Here is a 16,455-nt window from a genome sequence, read left to right as displayed (position 1 = left end):
CGTAATTATTATCATTTTACCCTGTAAATTCTATTTCATACTATTTAATTAATGAAAAATATGATTTCACAGTAATAAAATGAGTAATTAAGTTGATCAATCACTGTTGGCTTGCCTGACGGAGGTGTTAGGCGCCATCACGACTTTTAGTTAATTTTGGGTCGTGACACCAAAAATATAACCCCACTTAGGGTTCACAATCCTAGCTTAATAAGCTTAGCTAGACATAATTAAAAAAGAAAATACAAAGATAAATTATAATCTAAGCATATTAGCTAAGAGAGTAGAGAAAGATTGAGTAAACTACGATGAAATTACCCAAAATTTTTAAGGGAAACTCCAAAAGATGCTCTCCCACGTTCAAAAGGATCAAAGATAGACTAAAAATGACCTAGATTGCTATTTATAGTCATTTGCAATATCTAACAAAAGTGGCCCTACGTCGTGGAGACAATTGATGATCGTCTCCACGTTTGGCCTTAGTGCTTCAGGTGTAGCCTAGATTCAGGTGATTTCGTGGCATTGTTCGTGGAGCCGCTGATGTTCGTGGCCTGGTTTGTGGGCTGAAATGGTTCCATGATTCAGATCGTGGAGCTGGGTAGAACTTGAAAAATTCTTTACTCCAGATGCCATTTAAGTTCGGGAGTAGTTCGTGCAGACATACAAGATCATGGAGTAGGGAAGACTTTGCTCCAAATTTCCCAACTTAGCCATTTTCATGCACTTTTGCACCCCAAGTTTTGGCTCCACGATTGACCTTCGTGGAGCTATTGTTCTCCACTTCTCAATCTTCAAATTCTTCAATCTTATTCTCCAAATTCCATCTCTTTTCATCCTTTTAAATCCATTCTTTCATTAACTGTTTCATTTAAGCTCAAACATCTGAAATCAACCGAATTAAGTTAGTTAAGGTGCTCCTAACTAACTTATGTTAGCCATGGAATAATTGTTCTCCTATTACGAATTTCTTCAGCGCTATGCGTTTTCATCGAAACGTTTTCCTTAAAATTCACAACTTACACGTTTATTTATGAGTGGGGTCAAGGACCTGTTAAAGTTTTTTTATTCTAATGGGATCGTGTCGTTCGCCTCGGTAGTATAATAGATGCATCTATGGTTCGTGTCGTTCGACCCTCGGTAGTGCACACACTATGATGGGATCGGGCCGTACGCCTAGGCAGTTTTATAAAATACTCTTATGGAATCATGCGTAATATTTGACAAGAAGCCAGTGTATCTGTGAGTTTTCCTGATTTGAATTGTGATGACCTATCTGGTGAGGTCCATTATATATATACTCCGATTGAGAAGGTAACTGCTAATTGAGAGCTTGAGTTTATTATTGAGAGGAGGATTGTACAACGTATTTATACTTGTTATTTCGTTTATTTATTCTGCCTCACATCTGTTTACTTCCTACTGTATTTGATTTATTGGACCACTAGTAAGTGTCGATATCGACCCCTCGTCACTACTTCTCTAGGGTTAGGCTAGACACTTACTGGGTACGCGTTGATTTACGTACTCATGCTTCACTTGCTGCACTTATTTTGCATGTACATATATGTCCGGTGAGCCTTTGGACGCAAAGGCACGACTATTGCGGGGACTTTACCGTGAGCTGCATTCCATGTTACGATCTGCAGCATACAGAGTCTCCATCAGAGTTATTTATATTCTCCTGTCTAACTTGTATTCCCGAGAGATGTTGTATTTTATTATATTTCCTAGTTGATACTCATGCACTTGTAACACCGGATTTTGGGGGCTTCTGCTGGATGTTTGGTATGGTAGTTCACGTAATTATTATCATTTTACCTTGTAAATTTTATTTCATACTATTTATTTAATGGAAAATATGATTTCACAGTAATAAAATGAGTAATTAAGTTGATCAATCACCATTGGCTTGCCTGATAATGGTGTTAGGGGCCATCACGACCTTTAGTGGATTTTGGGTCGTGACAGCTTGGTATCAGAGCGTTAGGTTCACTTAGGTCTCATGAGTCATGAGTAAGTCTAGTAGAGTATTGTGGATCGGTACGGAGACGTCTGTACTTATCTTTGAGAGGCTACGGGGTTGTTAGTAGCACTTCCCTTCTTGATTCCTCTTCGTGCGATTTGACTCCTTTGAGGCTTATGCCTTTATTTCCTTCCTCCTCAATCTCACACGATGTGAAGCGCTTGTTATCAATTGGGCATCGAGGAGTTGTAGTGGTACTGCAGATGTGGTGCATGATGTTTTTCCATGCGTATTCGGGCAGGCTATTATCGTCACCTTGCGAAAGGATGTCCTGTCATTTTATCTCAGTAGTCGTATCCCCGATGGTGTTGAGGCTATGCACAGATTGCTATGATGTTCATGCATTGTTATCGTACATTATTGATGTAATGGTGGGGTGCTCGTTTATCTATCGAGGCAATGAATGACTTGAAAGGAGGATTTCTCTATGTATTATTTAGAGTTTTGACATTTAGTTCCAGCGGAGGAAAGGCAATCATACTATGGATGTTCAGGCCTTGGTTGATGGAGTAACGAGACTTGACATTTTCGAGCGTGGTGGAATTCTCATTTGTGATGTGGTGTCGTCGTCCTTGCTTGAATACATTAAGGTTCGCCGGTTTTATAGTCTTCTTCAGTTTTCCTTCGGGTCAGTGATGGTGGTATGTAGCGGTTTCGGAAATCGAATTGGTGTTTCTAATGTTGATGGCTCGGGAAAGATGATCTATAAGAAGGCTTAGAGTTGGAAGAAATTTATTAGTTCAGGTGCTACAGAGATGGATTTCGATTTGATGCAACATTTGGGTGGTGAAGAATGAGGAAGGACACGTGGGAGGTGTCTTGCGGTAGTTGAATTACTAGCGGGTCAAAGTATGAAAATTAGAGGTCGAGGAGTTGCTTAACCAAAATGGGGGTGGCAGAGTAGCATATGGATTCTGTGGTAGGAAAGCCACTTGCCTTGAAGAAGTTTAGAGCTATTTGGGAGTCATGGTGGAAAGTGACTAGGTCCACAGATTATATTTGGAATGGTGGTTACTATATGGAGAAAGATTGAATATGTCAGAAAGGCGTTTGCTTGAAATGAAGAGGGGTGAGAAGACTTGATTATTGTTTCGGATGCAACATGACTGTTATGCCCCAAACCTGGGGAGGCGTGGTACTGGCCCGAGCGAACCACTGTGTAACACATGATCGTTCGACCAAAACTAGAACCTATAGAGGTTGAGTTGACTGAACTCATTCATTTTGTAACTATCATGGTCCAACATGGCCACAACTCATAATGTACAACTGTAAGTGGGCAAACGTTGTATCAGCGATCCATCGTACTTAAAACTTGAATATATATGGGCCATCAAGGCCTTTGATATACTGTACATAATGAAATTGTGTCTACAAAGCCTCTAAGAGTATTCAACATCAAATGGGACAGGGCTCCAACCTACCAATAAGTCTGTAGCAAAACTTTGACACGACGACTTATAGACTCGGCTGCACTCCGAATAAACTGGAGTCTAACCGATCCTTCGTTGAATGCTAACCTCGTCTACTATGAGGGCTCGTCAAACTGATTACCTACACCTGCAGGCATGAATGCAACGTCCACAACAAAAGGACGTCGGTACGAATAATGTACCGAGGATGTAAGGGATGAAAATCAGTATATAAAAGACATGAAAGAAACGTGGAGTAAATGACTTAACCTGTAAGTCTGAATAGCTCTGTGGATCATGAAACATTTATATTGTCATGCACATGCGTATAAATGTCATATAATTCATAAATCTATGCGTACCTAACAACATCAAGCCTCAGAGGACATCCCATCATATCATCTCAGCCTCTGTAGGCGAAATCATCAACGTATACCAACTGATCAGGTGGTGGTGCGTATATAACATTGTAATCTTTCCCCATACCCCATATACATATAATATACGCGTATATAACGCCATCTGGTCATGGGTCAATGTACATGTATAATGAATGCAATGCATAATGAAGTAAGTCAATAAGATCTCTCGGAATGTCATAAGATCAATATTCATTCGGATAAACTTTATCAACTTACCTATTTTCTGAGATCCATGAACAGACGATACAATAACAGGACATATGGGGAATCAAGAACATAGGCAACCTTAGTACCTCTATGAATATAGTCATTTATAAAAGTTGCGCGTTTGCTCATTTTGTTTGTATCACATGGATTATGCCAAAAGGAAAGAAGGGATAGCCTTAACATACTTTATTACTCGTATGAGCTCGTAGAATATCGTAGACAATGGATCAACCTAGATCACCTCTTTAAAGCTTCCCGATACCTTACTTTATTACAAAGTAATATTCGGATTGTTAAGATTCATAGTATAACGATATTATAACCATGAAATCGACGAAGGAAGATTAGAATATTTGATCTTGGAAGGAGGAGGAGAACGTGAAGTAAATTGATGTACGTTGATACAGAGATGAAGAAGGGAACGTTATTGCCTATGGACCTTGTATAAGGCAGCAATGTTTCCTTTTTAAAAGCCTCGTCTATTAAATCTCAAGAAGAGATATCAACTAAACAAAAATGATAGTCACACGGGTTATAAGCATATATAAAGGCAAGCCCTTCATTAAATTAAAGAAAATGGACTTTGATACTATCCACGAGGTTGACTGACATCCTCTAACATTTTTATTAATATAATAATATATAGATATCTAATTGAGTAGACACTATCACGTGAACTAGCATGGATAATGTCAAAAAAGGTTAGAAATCTTGTCCTCATGCTAAAGTACTATTATTAAAATATTAAAATATCAATAAATCATGATACCATATAAAATTAATACATACACTAATATTTTATTAATATAAACTTCCTCATATCAAGTGTATAATTTAAAGCATATTCGAAAATAGAACTATCGAAGATTATATTTGATATGTGGGGGGGAGGGAGTCCACCCCCATTTTCCACCACTTTAAAAATCATGATTGTCCGATAAATGCCACATTTTAATACAAATTAGTCACCTCTTTCGTTAGTTCCCATGGTCCCATGTGGACAACACAATTTTTACACTTATCCACTTATACTAATTCCAAACAATCAATTTCTACCTCTTATTTCACTTAAATACTAATATACTTCATATACCTTACTATCATGGTCATGTGGTATAGCACTAGTCCATAAATACGGGGTATTACAGCTTGGACCGTATTTTTTTTCCAAAATGTCAAACTTCAACGAAACTCATTTTCTTCGATTCGTTTACCCCCTTACCTTCACGACTTTACTTATAATTTCTTTGAAATATCATAATACTTATAACCTCAAAAATAATCTTGTCCTTGAACTTATGTCAATTATCTTACTCAAATCCAACGTACAATACTACGGGGTATAGCATCGACATAATACTACAGAGTGTAACATCGACGTAATACTGCGGGGTGTAACATCATTCCCTCCTTTGGAACATTCGTCCTCGAATGTTGATTGTTGCGCTTATTGGTCTCATAACCGGATATATCTTACGAATACTTTTAACATTGTCCTTTCCATCTAGGCAACTGTTCTGTGAATAAATCCAAAGGCCAGGGCATTCCCCCCTTCGGCTTCTTTCTCACTCCACGACTTGTGGTCGGAATTCTTCCAATCTCGTAACTGTTACTACCGTCTATCATGCAGTCTGTATGACTTTGACCTTGTAAGTGCATCTATACGACTCTTCTCTACTTTTTTTCCTCCAGCTTTTAGTCCATCTCTAGGCCTCACTTTGTGAACATATACAAAACTATGAAAAGCTTTTGCTCTAGGAATCTATAGGTGTTACTGAAGTCCTTCGCTTGGTACTTCCTCAAACTTACAACTATTGCTATATCTTGTTTCATAGCCTTGGATATCTATCCTTATGGCTTTACTACATCTAGGTAGGTCATACTATACCCCAACTCTTACTTTAGTTTATTATTACCGAGGTCTGCTACCCAACTCCAGGTTACTCTCTCACTGCTTATCTTATATATATGAATCTAAGTCCTTTAGTGCTTCCTTATTACTGTTCATCTAAAGAATGGCATCATAACTTCCTCTCATACTTTGGAATTCTTATCCATCTATTGTTGATTTACCTTAAGGTTGATCTATATCTAACACTGATAACTTGAGACCTCTATGACGTAATACATTGTCACTAGGGCTCACGTCTCATCGGGGAACATCTGAAGTGATTTTCCTGGTCCACCTAGGGATGATACTAAACTTCAATAACCGTACTTCCATAGAATCCTAACATGATTCATCTTATGGGTTCTAATCCCGTGCAATTCATGAAATCCCTTTTCTCAAAATCATTATTCAATCAAAGGCCTAAACGTCATCCTCTTATCTATCACCATTACACCCTTATTCTACTACCAGAGCAATATTTCATCTCTTCTAATTTCTCCTAGTCTTAGACTCATCCGAGTCAATTCAAGCTATATTGAGATTTCTATAACTTACGGTAACCATCAACCCTCTTATTTTGATGGGCTTAATCCCGGGTCCTTACTTATTCTTCTCACCTTCTCACTCATCTTTACTTGTCCTTACTCCTATCTACCTAAACCTTTGTCACTCTACGATACTTTATATTGCGACCTACACATATCTATTTATACTACTCACAACCTTCCTTTAACTTGCTAGCACCATAAATTTCCTTTTGTGCCTTCTCAGTTGTCTTTAAATGTAAGCAATTACTTTTCCTGGTCGTTCTGCCACTTGTTGCATGAATACTTGGCTTATCTTAGTGCCCACGAATACTGAAATTTTCTGTAACTCATATGATCTCAAATATCACCTTTGAAAAAAACATTTTCCATTCATTAGGCACGATAGGTGCCAAAATCTTATGGAGTGTATACAATATTGTAGTAAGACTCTTGTTACAAGATCATTTCCTCTTTAGGTCACTATGCTTAGGTTGAAGCCTTCTTCCTTAGCTAGTCTTTCGTGGTAGTACTTAGGGGAGATTCTCTTACTTCTGTAAAGCTACAAGCTTATTACACCGTATACCCGAAGATATTTTTGATGTTCTCACTTGCCTATAATTATCCTTAGTTACTTACCTTTGCGCCCTTGTGCTTGTAGGGTTTCTTCTAAACTAAACTTTTTGACTGTCTTCCCAGTGGCACTCTCTTTTATTTCCATAATACTTATACGGTACCTTTAACAACCCAACTCCTATCTGAATATTTCTCAAGGATCACGATGCCATCAAATTTGCGATACTAAATTCCCTATGTTGGGTTTTACTATGTTTATCTTGCACAATCTGCCGATTTGTCTGTATCCACTTTTCTAGCCATAACTAAACTCTCCGTGAATCAACTACTAACTACTCGTTGGTCTATTCTCATATCTATATTCCGCGTAATCGCCCTTGGGATATGTCCTTTGTTTGAACTTACCTCTCACATTGGCTCCTTATGTATCAAGTGTTTATTCGCACTTATTTATTAATAACATCAGGTGCTTGAACCCGTATTGCCTCTCCCTGACGTCGTGTTTGCATAATGTTCTAGAGTCGTATCTGTAGGATCTGAATAAATACAATCTCATTCCTTTCTCCTTTCTACCACATTATTCCTTTACTATTCCATAGTTACCTGAACCACATAACTCTGACTTAATACCATATCACACTACCTTACCCCTTTAGGGGAGTACTAACATTTAATGCTATGAAGATTTACCTATAAATGTTTTACCTCTTCATCTTTGGCGACTTTTCACATCTTCACGGACTCTTACTCGCATTGCGGTAACCCTTCTATACCAGGGATAACTGAATATATTAAGCACGAAGGTAACACCTAGTATAACTAGGACACTTAGTACCTTAAGCTTATCTCTGCTCACAGTGCTTGCTTTAGGGAAGCATCTTCTTGAATGACCTTTAAAGGTTATTCTTCTATTGTCCATTCTATTATCGTCGAAACGCGATCTCTAAAATTCTCACGATGTAGACTATTATCAAATCCCTTGGTCCCGAATTCATGTTCAGTTTATCTTATTCACTAGCCCATACTAATTTCTATTACTCTAGGGTCTAACTTTTCCTTCTGGTAATCTCATATGGGTCACCAACTCATTTCTCGAAATGGGGACATGACTTTATAGCTTATACTCTTTTATTGTCTCAAGGCATGTCTCCTCTTGTCTTTTCCTTCACTTGACTATAGACTCTGTAATCCTGTCATATTTTGATTTATCGTTATCATCCATTTATCACATCTTACTCATAATGCTTTATTTACTCTCTTTCTATTCTCCCGCTAATATTTCTGTCTATCACTTTATTCTGAAAATTTCAACCAAACATTCTTTCACTTATAGCTTCCCTTGTTTCATCTCACTGGCTTTTCAGGACGCCTAACATTCTCTCTTCTTTTTGTTTTAGAGACGAGAGTCATACTAAGGTAAATATTTATCCCTTCTAGGATTCCACTGCCTATCTTCTGAAATTTATGAACATTCTAGTGTTCATATTTGACTGCACTACTCCAAAATGCCCCATCTGGGTGTCTCACAAGGAGAACTATTACCACGTTTGCAATATCTTTTGAAAATGTGAGCTAATGATAACAATCCATCTATTATTTTGGGTTATTCTAACTCTAGATGGATCATCATATCCCATATTTCTCTTAAACAATATATGTTAGCTCCTATAGGTCATAACCGAGATGAGTGTGGTCAATTGTATATATCTCTGTTACGTTGAAAGTAACTCAGAATGCTTATATTTCTCTGCCTGAATTGTAAATACTGATAATCTTCACTAATTGGGTACTTTGTGTCCTTCTTCACCTTGTTTCTTTTACTTGTTGAAACTTGTATCTACCTTCTCTCTTCTCTAGTTATTTTATTTTTTACCATATGGGTGGATAGATATTCATGCCCTAGGACTCCTTATCAAGAAGCTTACACATCTTAGTACACGCATGATCTGCTGAATACCTTACATTTACTCATCATAAGTATGATGCAAAATCGAGTTCCTCTTACTCAACTCTTCCATAGTCATATTCAATGTCTTACCAATTGTATTTTTGTATGTAGATATCTTTGTATTACAAATAAAATAGAATTTAGGAGTTTGAATTCTTACAACTGAGCTCTACCACACGATCTAGAGTAAGAAGAAAGAGTGACAATCCTAAATGCCCTGTAGCCTCCTACTTATAAGTGTGGTGCACAACACACCCATAAACAAGACTCTACTAGACACGGCTTGTAGACTCCCTAGGACAGAACTGCTCTGATACCACTTCTATCACGACCCAAACCGAAGGGCCGCGACAGGCACCCGGTGCCTTACTCAACCGAGTACCAACGTAACATATCTTTCTTATCACGTTATCATGAGTAAATGAGCTAGAAAACTCGTCCTGAGATAACAAGAATAAAACATAAGGGAATAGTCAACATATGAAGACCTGTAAGTGGGAAAATGATGTATTAGCGATCCATCGTACTTAAAACTTGAATACATATGGGCCATCAAGGCCTCTGATATACTGTACATAATGAAACTGTGTCTACAAAGCCTCTAAGAGTATTCAACATCAGATAGGACAGGGCTCTAACCTACCAACAAGTTTGTAGCAAAACTTTGACACGACGACTTATAGACTCGGCTGCACTCTGATTGAAGTGGAGTCTTACTGATCCTTCACTGAATGCGAACCTTGTCTACTATGAGGGCTCATCAAACTGATTACCTACACCTGCATGCATGAATGCAGTGTCCACAACAAAAGAACGTCAGTATGAATAATTTACCGAGCATGTAAGGCATAAAAATCAGTATATAAAAGACATGAAAGAAACGTAGAGTAAATGACTCAACCTGTAAGTCTGAATAGCTCTGTGGATCATGAAACATTTATAATGTTATGCACATGCGTATAAATGTCATATAATTTATAAATCTATGCGTACCTAACATCATCAAGCCTCTGAGGGAATCCCGTCATAACATCTCAGCCTCTGTGAGCGAAATCATCAACGTATACTAACTGATCAGGTGGTGGTGCATATATAATGCCGTAACCTTTCCCCATACCCCATATACATATACTATACGCGTATATAACGCCATCTGTTCATGGGTCAATGTATATGTATAATGAATGCAATGCATAATGAAGTGAGTCAATAAAATCTCTCAGAATGTCATAAGATCAATATGCCTTCGGATAAACTTTATCAACTTACGTATTTTCTGAGACCCATGAACAGACGATACAATAACAGGACACATGGGGAATCAGGAACATAGGCATCCCTAGTACCTCTGTGAATATAGTCATTTGTAAAAGTTGCGTGTTTGCTCATTTTATTTGTATCATATGGATTATGCCAAAAGGAAAGAAGGTATAGCTTTAACATACCTTAATTGCTTGTATGACCTCGTAGAAGATCGTAGACAACGGATCAACCTAGATCATCTCTTTAAAGCTTTCTGATACCTTACTTCATTACAAAGTAATATTCGGATTGTTAAGATTCATAGTATATCGACGTTATAACCATGAAATCGATGGAGGAATATTAGAATATTTGATCTTGGAAGGAGGAGGAGAACGTGAAGTAAATTGATGTACGTTGATACAGAGATGAAGAAGGCAACGTTTCCTTTTTAAAAGCCCTAGCTATTAAGTCTCAAGAAGAGATATCAACTAAACAAAAATAATAGTCACCCGGTTTATAAGCATATAAAGGCAAGTCCTTCATTAAATTAAAGAAAAAGGACTTTGATACTATCCACGAGGTTGATTGACATCCTCTAACAATTTTATTAATATAATAATATATAGCTATCTAATTGAGTAGGCACTATCACATGAACTAGCATGGATAATGTCAAAAAAGGTTAGAAATCTTGTCCTCATCCTAAAGTACTATTATTAAAATATTAAAATATCAATAAATCATGGTACCATATAAAATTAATACATACACTAATATTTTATTAAAATATCTATGTAAAAATATATATATATTTTATCAACTTCTAATTTTCCTAATCTTATATAAAGAGTACAAATTTTCGTACGCTTAATTCTCAAAACGGTAAAAAGATAATTTTCTTTTCTTGTGAGAAAATAATTTCTATCTTTATAATAAAGAAAATCCCATTTATAAATTTTCTCATATCAAGCGTATAATTTAAAGCATATCCGAAAATAGTAATAATAGTATTGTGAGAAAATAATTTCTATCTTTATAACAAAGAAAATCCCATTTATAAACTTTCTCATATCAAGTGTATAATTTAAAGCATATCCAAAAATAGAACTATCTAATATATATATATATATATATATATATATATATATATATATATATATATATATATATATATATATATATATATATATATATATATATATATATATATATATATATATATATATATATATATATATATGTGTGTGTGTGTGTGTGTGTGTGTGTGTGTGTGTGTGTGTGTGTGTGTGTGTGTGTGTGTGTGTGTCCACCCCAATTTTTTACCACTTTGATAATCATGATTGTCCGATAAATGCCACACTTTAATACAAATTAGTCACCTCTTTCTTTAGTTGCCATGGTCCCACGTGGACAACACATTTTTTACACTTATCCACTTATACTAAATCCAAACAATTAATTTCTAGCTATTATTTCACTTAAATACTAATATACTTCATATACCTTACTATCATGGTCATGTGGTATAACACTAGTCCATAAATATAGGGTATTAAAGCTTGGACCGTATTTTATCCCAAAATGTCAAACTTCGACGAAACTCATTTTCTTTGATTCGTTTACCCCCTTATCTTCATGACTTTACTTATAATTTGTTTGAAATATCATAATACTTATAACCTCAAAAATAATCTTGTCCTTGAACTTATGTCAATTATCTTACGACAAATCCAACGTACAATACTATGGGGTATAGCATCGACGTAATACTATGGGGTGTAACATCGACGTAATACTGCGGGGTGTAACAATGACTTTGAGTTTGGAACGTATTGTCGGACTTTCAGTTGATGTCAATGGGGAATGAATATACTCTTTGAGCTGGTGGACGAGCACGGGCTCAATAGGGTTTACTGATTTCGTGGTGGTTGTACCCAATGTAACGTCGTTGGAAGGTGCCGGTATGGAATTCCATAGGTGGGTTATCTCCTGTGAGCAGGTTAGCGGTTGCGCAATTTTGATGAGTATTCTATGAAGAGTTCTACTTACTACCCAACAGAAGGTCCAATATCCGATTATGGCTGATAATTCGGAATGTTCATGAAACGTTTAACAAGAAACTACAAGAAATTTGGTGTATTGACGGTGGAGATCATGGTAATTGAGAAGGAGGAATCCTTGTGGGTTCTATATTATGTGATGGTAGCTTAAAGCTAAGTGGTGGAACCCACCGTCTACGATTGGATCGCGTGGTTTTCTTCTTGTGCGGGTTCCGGTTATCGGTGCATTGGTGGATCATTTATGACTAAGAAAAGAAAACATCAGGGATAATTAGAGCAAAGAACCTTGATGAATGTGTGATATATTTTGCCTTATCGATTCATGTGCAGGTTTTGGGAAGACTCAGAGTTTATACTTCATGTGGATGTGATGTATAAGGAAAACAATAATTTATCCGGTTGCTTCTTTGGGAGTGTTCATGTGCTGACAGCGCACTAGAGTTTGGTTTTATATTTGGGACCAAGTCAGGGTGGGTGACTCTCAATAGTGGTTCTAATAGGTTTGTTATGTGGCTGGAGACCGAGATTTTGCAGCAGAGTGTGAAGAATACTTGGGAAATTTTCTATGTTATCATCGGGTCTGTAGTACAGTATTGGAGGAAAGGAAGAAATAGCTTTAGATTCACGGAAGGTCTTGCAGAATGGGTGTACTAGTTGGAGATGCTATTGTGCGCATAAGAATGGTATGAGATGGTTCATGAGTATTGAGACGATGTGGTCTCATGATGCGGGTCACTCTGGATGAGTGCGGATTTGGTTCGTTATGTTTTGAATGGAGCTATTATTATTTCTAAGGAAAGTCGAGAGTAAATTGGAAGAAGTTGGGTCGGTTAGTAATGATTGAATCAACATGATTGTGCCAATGATCAGTTCCTTCAACTTGTGAAGTTATACATGTAGTTTGTGGTTGTACGTGCAGGCTTGATAGCCACCATAACTTGATTGATTTGGGAGTTATTTGATTCAAATGGCCTTGTTGTATAAATGGATTTCGGAAGAGTCATGGCGGTTTAGATCACGACTTAAAGTTTGTATTTTCTGTAGTTTGGGAATTAAGTTGCGTGATTGTATTGGTTCTTCCGAAATGAGCTAAGTGAAAGGTTTCTAGCCAATGAAGCGTTATTCTACTAGTGGTTCAGGGGTTATGATGAATTCTTGTACTCTCGCGTAGCGGCATGATAGGTACAGTGAGCGACATGGGAATTGAAAGTGGAGGATCAAGGTTGAGGTCAGTGTTGACAGGAATGTCACGAGCTCGAATGAGCAGGGAAGAATCCAGATGTTCGGGGTAAGCTGGCATTTTCTTTAGTGTCACCTGAGAATAGTGTCCTGTGTAAGAGGTTTGTGTACTGATTGTGGATTCTTGATTTGTTTTACAACACTAGTACTGCTTGGTGATATGGAGGTGCAGTCCTTGCTACCTGGTGTGGAAGGTCGTGGGAGCGTATCCCATAGGAAACTCTGTATAAGTGTGGCATGTTAGTCATTTGATTGTGAAAGATTAGAACCAAGTATGGAGATCATAGTAATATCGCAAATGTGAGAGTTTATGCCTGAGAGGCGTTCTATTCCTTGGGTTGTGGACTATGTGAGTTTGTTCTAGATTGGGACGGTTGCTCGTATGTGTCATGTAGGGCCATTGTGGATCCTTAAAATGTTGTTGGCCAAGTATGTAATGATCGGAATTGGCTTGGGGTCCGTTGGTGGGTCTAATATGAATGTGTGCTCTACATCAGGCCGGATGGGTTCATTCAGCATAGCGTTGCTTACGGAGGAGTCGTCGGGCATTAGATGTTAATACTCTATTGTGCCATGTAGGTTGTGAGACGGCTTGATTATTCACACATGTGTTGAGGTTCCGTGTAGCTTGTGGTGTTATATGAGCAGGATGGCTCTCGAGCTGCCGGTCATTCATCGCACCTTAGTTGTGCTTAGGTTTTGTATCGTATGACGCTATCTGTCTCCCCAAGGTTGTAGTTTTTCACTTAGCATGCTGGTGGTTAGTATTCGGTATTTACTAAGTATAAGCATTTTGGCTTGATGGGTATTTCTTTATATATTGTTATGTGTGGATCGGGTGGCACGCCTCCACGGGTATGTTGTTTGGATCGGGTTGCACGCCGTAACGGTATAATATGTGGATCGAATTGCACGCCGCAACAGTGAGATATTGAATACGGTTCCCTATATCTATTCTTGTGTATGTTATTTTTCATTCTCTAAGAAGGGTTCATAGCATCTTTTCAGTTGTTTTATTCGTTACACGACTGGGTAGGTCTTTTCCAGAATTCGTTCTTCTTTATGTGTCATATTCCAGTGGTAGCTTATTGGCACATTGATGGTGTCATATAAGATCTTGGTCAGTGTTTGAGGTGGCTTATTGCCTGAGCAGCTTGTACTGGGTGAGACGAGGTTATTGGACCTAAAATCAGTATGATCGGATTTATGCAAGGTGTATTAAAGATAAAGGGTCACTATTCGATTCAGAATAAGGTAACAATTCTTGTCAAGTGGAGAAACTCTGTGAGTTATTGATTTGGCGGGTGGTTATGAGTTCATGCGCATCTCTTTCATCATTGCAGTATTGTGAGGATTGAAACCGGACCTATATATGTTATGAGGTAATCTACGGGCGTCGGGTAAGTGAATTTACAGTTGTTGTGCTTGGAGGAGGTTGCCTTGGGCAAATGAGATATGCGGTGCATTGTGTGATGTCAGCATGGGTGCATGATCATGTGTGCGTTCAACATGTGAAGATTGATACTGTGTTCGTATGTTAGAATCAGATCTTGTAAAGAAATTCGGAAGTAGGAATTTGGTTCTAAGGCTTATTGACTAAATAAAAGGGACGATCTTCAGTCTGGCTCAAGTTGTTGTATTCACCTGGGTTGCGGTGGCATGGGTAGGTGCACGAGGTGTTGACCAGTGATTTTGAGGCAACTCCGGAACAGTTCTTAGCATGTTCGAGGACGAACGTATATTTAAGTAGGGGAGAATGTAACGACCCGACCGGTCGTTTTGAGCTCTAGCGTGTCGTCCAGCGGTTTGAGGCCTCAAATAGCTTCACTTCATATTTTATGACTTGTACGCGTGGTCGGAATTGAATTTCGGGAAGTTCGGAGTTAATTCGGACAGAGAATTCTAATTTCGAAAGGTTTAAGTTGGAAGAGTTGACTAAGGATTGACTTTTGAGTAAATGACCTCGGAATCGAGATTTGAAGGTTCCAATAGGTTCGTATGATAATTTCGAACTTGGGCGTGTGTTCGGGTTGAGTATCGAGTGGTACGGGAGCATTTCAGCGCCTATTATGAGAAGTTGGCATTTTTTGAAGTTCTAGAATTTCATAAGTTTGGTTTGAAGTGGATTTTGATGCTATCAATGTCCGTTTGGAATTCTGAGCCTTGGGATAGGTTCGTATCGTGATTTGTGACTTGCACGTAAAGTTTAGCGTCATTCCGAGATATTTAAATGTAATACAGATGCGTTCCGCGAAGTTTGAAGGTTGGAAAGGTGAAATAAAGGTTTTGGCTGTCGATTCGTAATTTTGATGTTTTTTGAAATGATTCGAGGATTCGACTAAGTCCCTATCATATTTTGGGATGTGTTGGTATGTTTGGACGGGGTCCCGGGGGCCTCGGGTGCGAATCGGATTGGAAACCGATCGAGTTTGGACTTGGAGGACCTGCTGTAGCTTAAGGCTTCTCGTGCGATCGCACCTGCGAGGCTATGGCCACATGTGCGAGACCGCAGAAGCAGTCCAGGGGTCGGAAAAGCGGTACAGGATTGAGGCTGGTTGGATTCACATGTGCGACGAATTTACTGCACCTGCGGGCTCGCAGATGTGGGCGGAGAAACGCAAAAGCAGAAGTGGTCTGGGGTGGATGATCGCAGGTGCGGGTATTGTAGCGCACTTGCGGAGCCGCAGGTGAGGTCATGGGCGCGCAGGTGTGGAGGGATGTTCGAGTTGGGGAATCCGCAGATGCGGGTGATTTCTGCAGAAGCAGATGCGCATCTGCGAGTGAATGTCCGCAAAAGCGGAAAAGCTGGCACCTTGGGGGAAGCTGCATCTGCGAGGTAGCTTCCGCAGAAGCGCAAGGAGTTCCACAGGTGAGGAAAATCGTTGGGCAGAAGGGTTCTTTAAATCGA

This window comes from Nicotiana tabacum, chromosome 19 (assembly GCF_000715075.1).
Source record: "Nicotiana tabacum cultivar K326 chromosome 19, ASM71507v2, whole genome shotgun sequence".
Lineage (NCBI taxonomy): Eukaryota > Viridiplantae > Streptophyta > Magnoliopsida > Solanales > Solanaceae > Nicotiana > Nicotiana tabacum.
This window is presented reverse-complemented; position numbering follows the sequence as displayed.